Genomic DNA, 5,232 nt, shown 5'->3' on the forward strand with positions numbered 1-5,232 from the left:
TTACAGTTACTTGTTATCTGTTATGAATGTCATTGAGAAAACAGAAAGGTGTTATAATGTATTTTTCCCCAACCATCCTTTCTGAATTTACAAGTAATCCAATAATTAATCATCTAGTTTTTCAAAAGTACCTGAAATTACAATATTTTTGCTGGTAATGTAACTGATTACGTTTTTGTTTAAACCTGATTACATGTAACTGATTACAGTTACATGTGATCAGTTACTACCCAGTTGCTCCACAACCCTGTATATAATATAGTATTGGCTAATACAGTGTAATAACTAAGGGTTATATTTGTATATTGTTAATAAACAAGCTAATTATATTTACCATGAATGTCCAGCTTGGTCCCGTCTCCAAACAGTATCTCCCCACATGAAGCCACTGCACAGTAGTAAGTCCCATCATCAGAGAGGCTGAGGTTCCTCTTGGGGAGGTTGTAGACACATCTCTGTGTATGAGACCCAGCCTCAGAGCTCTTCTCACACTGATCACTCCTGTCTCCATGGGTGTAAATGATTCCTGGACGGGATTCTCCTGAGCCATGTCTGAACCAATAGACACTGTGTCCTCCTGCACAGGTCTCAGTGTGTATTGTACAGTTCAGAGTCACAGAGTACCCTGGTTGGACTGACTCAGACACAGGATGCTGGAGCACAGACATGCTGTTGGACTCTGAACCTGAAAAGAGTGTTTAAATATGTCAGCAAATTGCATTGAATATGTTGTAGTAAGACTATATCCAAAATGTAACTTTTATTTTTACGGCTCTTTATCTATCAATTACATTTTTTGGGAATGTCTGAAAATATCAAAATACATTTCTCAGCACTATACCTTTTACATTGAGAATGGTCCCTTTTCCAAATTCCACCACATTTGAGTGTGCGCTCCCACAGTAGTACGTGGCTGAATCCGAGCCTTTAATGTCTGAGATGCTGAGGTGATTTACTCCGTTGCTGCTTTGCACTGAGAACCGAGGGTTATCCTTAAACTCATGGTAAAATGTAGCATATTTGTCATACTTATAGATGGTTGAGATGAGATGAGGTTTTTCTCTGAAGGGCTGCTTGTACCAGGAGAAATGCATGGCCATGTCGCCTTTATAGAGGCATTGCAGAACCATTGTGTCTCCAACATTGGCTGACATGAGACCACTCTCCTGTTGTATGGCAGAGGGCTCAGTCCCAGCTAGCGCATAAACTATAAATAAAACAAAGGAAAACGTCTTACAAAAATATATTAAACCTTAAAAGATTGTATTGCCTTAGAGGCTGCTGCCTATGTACATAGACATGGTTACTTTAATAGACACTGGTCACTTTAATAATGTTTACATACTGTTTTACCCACTTCATATGTGTATACTGTGTTCTAGTCAAGGCCTATGCTGTTTAACTATTGATGTGCATATACTATTCTATATTACGTATTCTTCAGATATATTACATATTCTGTCCATACTGTCTATACATCCCATCACACACACACACACATATACAGCTCGGGAAAAAATGAAGAGACCACTGCAAAATGGTCCGATTCTTTGGTTTTACTATTTATCGGTATGTGTTTGGGTAAAATTAACAATTTTGTTTTCTTCTATAAACTACTGACAACATTTCTCCCAAATTCCCCCCCCAAAATATTATCATTTAGAACATTTATTTTCAGAAAATGACAACTGGTCAAAATAACAAAAAAGATGCAGTGTTGTCAGACCTAGAATTATGCAAAGAAAATAAGTTCATATTAATCTTTAAACAACACAATTCTAATGTTTTAACTTAGGAAGAGATCAGAAATCAATATTTGGTGGAATAACCCTGATTTTCAATCACAGCTTTCATGCGTCTTGGCATGCTCTCCACCAGTCTTTCACATTGATTTTGGGTGACTTTATGTCACACCTGGCGCAAAAATTCAAGCAGCTCAGCTTTGTTTGACAGCTTGTGACCATCCATCTTCACCTTGATCACATCAATGTGGTTCAATGGGGTTTAGGTCTGGAGATTGGGCTGGCCATGACAGGGTCTTGATCTGGTGGTCCTCCATCCACACCTTGATTGACCTGGCTGTGTGGCATGGAGCATTGTCCTGCTGGAAAAACCAATCCTCAGAGTTTGGGAACACTGTCAGAGCAGAAAGAAGCAAGTTTTCTTCCAGGACAACCTTGTACGTAACTTGATTCATGCGTCCTTCACCAAGACAAATCTGCCCGATTCCAGCCTTGCTGAAGCACCCCCAGATCATCACCGGTCCTCCACCAAATTTCACAGTGGGTGCGAGACCTGGAGAGGCCTACAAGCCACAGTGTCTCGCACCCACTGTGAAATTTGGTGTATCATTGCCAGCCCAATCTCCAGACCTGAACCCCATTGAAAACCTCTGGAATGTGATCAAGACGAAGATGGATGTCACAAGCCATCAAACAAAGCCGAGCTGCTTACATTTTTACACCAGGAGTGGCATAAAGTCACCCAACATCAATGTGAAAGACTGGTGGAGAGCATGCCAAGAAGCATGAAGGCTGCGATTGATAATCAAGGTTATTCCACCAAATATTGATTTCTGCACTCTTCCTAAGTTAAAACATTCGTATTGTGTTATTTCATTGTGTAATTAATATGAACTTATTTTATTTGCATTATTCTAGGTCTGACAACACTGCATTTTTTTTGTTATTTTATAACAATATTTGGAATTTGGGAGAAATGTTGTCAATACTTTATAGAATAAAACAAACATTCTAATTTTACCCAAACACATACCGATAAATAGTAGAACCAGAGAAAATGATAATTTTGCTGTGGTCTCCTCATTTTCTCCAGAGTCGTATATACAGTATATACATACAGTGGAAAGAAAAAGTATGTTAACCCTTTGGAATTACCTGGATTTCGGCAGAAATTAGTTAGAAAATTTGATCCGATCTTCATCTTAATCATAACAATAGACAAACACAGTGATTAAACTAATAACACACAAATTATTTTATTTTTCTTGTCTATATTGAATACATCATTTAAATATTCACAGTGTAGGCTGGAAAAAGTATGTGAACCCATTGACTTATGACTTTGACTTATGACTCTGTTAGAGTCAGGACTTTATTTTAAGAATGTGAAATGTCAGATTAATAGCAGAGAGAATGATTTATTTTATCATTCTTGGAAATTGCTCCCAAGGATGAACCAGACTTGTGGAGGTCTACAATTTTTTTTCTGAGGTCTTGGCTGATTCCTTTGATTTTCTCATGATGTCAAGCAAAGAGGCACTGAGTTTGAAGGTAGGCTTTGAAATCCATCCACAGGTACACCTTCAATTGACTCAAATTATGTCAATTAGCCTATCAGAAGCTTCTAAAGCCATGACATAATTTTATGGAATTTTCCAAGCTGTTTAAAGGCACAGTCAACTTAGTGTATGTAATCTTCTGACCCACTGGAATTGTGATACAGTGAATTTTAAGTGGAATAACCTGTCTGTAAACAATTGTTGGAAAAATTACTTGTGTCATGCACAAGATAGATGTCCTAACCGACTTGCCAAAACTATAGTTTGTTAAAAATAAATTTGCGGAGTGGTTGAAAAACAAGTTTTAATGACTCCAACCTAAGTGTATGTAAATTTCCGAATTCAACTGTATATAAAAACTCCAGACTCTGACATTGCTTGTCGTAATATTTAATCATTCCATTTTTTACTTTTTAGATTTGTGTGTATAGTTGTGCATTCACAAAAGTTCTGAACCTTTCTATTCTCATAGTTTCTAAAGATTGCAAATTAAAGAATTTTTTTATAATAGTATAATTTTATTATTGATCTATGACAAATCCCCCAACAGTGTTATTTGCAGTGTTAGCTCCAGGTATTAATTGCAATTCTCCATCCATTCCTGAACCTCCGACCAAAAACAAGCTACATATGGACAGTACCAAAACAAATGATCCTAACGATTCTCTTCTCTCTTCTCTCTTTTTAGAAAAATCTGCAGAGCTGGGATGGTTGTATCCCCCCATATGTTTAACATTGTATTGGTTGCAAGAATTTTGTATAATAATTGAAATTGAAATACTCTAAATTTCGAAAACAGCATCGTTTTGTGTATCAGTTTATAAAATATGTGACATGGAATCGGTACGTCGAAAATCTCTTCCCAATTATTTTGCAATCTACATTGTACATTGTCATTTTTTTGGTCCTTAAATTAAACTGGTATACATTTCTATTTAGCACAATTCTCTTAAACCAAATTGGCCTTTAATGCAGATTCAACAGAAAAGTTTCTTACTTTCTACTCTTTCCACTTGCCTCTTCCATTTTTGAGTTAATGCAGCAATTAGTTGGTTGTAGTTTTGAGTAGAGCAGACATTTCCATATATTTTTGCTAGCTGCATGTGTGACATAACTCCACCAGTCCTATTTATGATACAATTTACAAAGATTATACCGTTTTTAAACATTTTTTCAACAAATATTGTTTTTTTATCAATTAGTATATTTTCTGGTGGATTAAACAGAAATTGCAACCAACTTTCTATGGCTTGTTTTAAAAATAGCGACATTTTGGAGATTATTTCCTTTTCAAATAACTGAAAGTGAGAGGTTCTAATCTGAATAAAGGGAAAAAGGCCTTTCTTGAACATTGGGTGAGACATTCTTACTAATCTGCTAGAGAACCAATTTGGGAATCAGGTATAACTTTTGTATGGCTGAAGCCTTTAGTGAGAGGTCTAATGCTATAATATTTAATAATTTCTGCACTCCGATTTTTCCACAAATAGACAGGTATTTTCCTTTCCACGATAGCAAGATCTTATCTATTTTTGCTAACTTTCTATAAAAATGTTTTGTAGTGAGATCATTTCTTTCTTTCGGGATATGAATAACGAGTATGTCCACATCACAATCAGACAATTGTATTGGTAAACTACACGGTAATGTAAAAGTTTTATATTGTTGTGATCCAATATGTAATATAGTACATTTATCATAATTTGGTTGTAATCCCGAGGTCAGAAAAATAATCTAGATCCTCCAAATTGTGGATTTAAAAGAAAACATGAATAATCAGTGTACAATGATACCTTTGTTTTTGTTGTGTATTGTTAGATATTACTGCACTGTTGGAACTAGGAACACAAGCATTTCGCTACACCCCGCAATAATATCTGCTAAATATGTGTATGTGACCGATAACACTTGACTTGATTTGCAAGATTAGG

General features: G+C 36.0%; 1 pseudogene; it reads right to left on the reverse strand.

Annotated features, from left to right (window-relative positions):
* Window positions 1-308: 308 nt before the first annotated feature.
* On the reverse strand, window positions 309-1,968 carry LOC110500858 (annotated as a pseudogene).
* Window positions 1,969-5,232: the final 3,264 nt, after the last annotated feature.

This window comes from Oncorhynchus mykiss, chromosome 21, assembly GCF_013265735.2.
Source record: "Oncorhynchus mykiss isolate Arlee chromosome 21, USDA_OmykA_1.1, whole genome shotgun sequence".
In the NCBI taxonomy this organism is placed as follows: domain Eukaryota; kingdom Metazoa; phylum Chordata; class Actinopteri; order Salmoniformes; family Salmonidae; genus Oncorhynchus; species Oncorhynchus mykiss.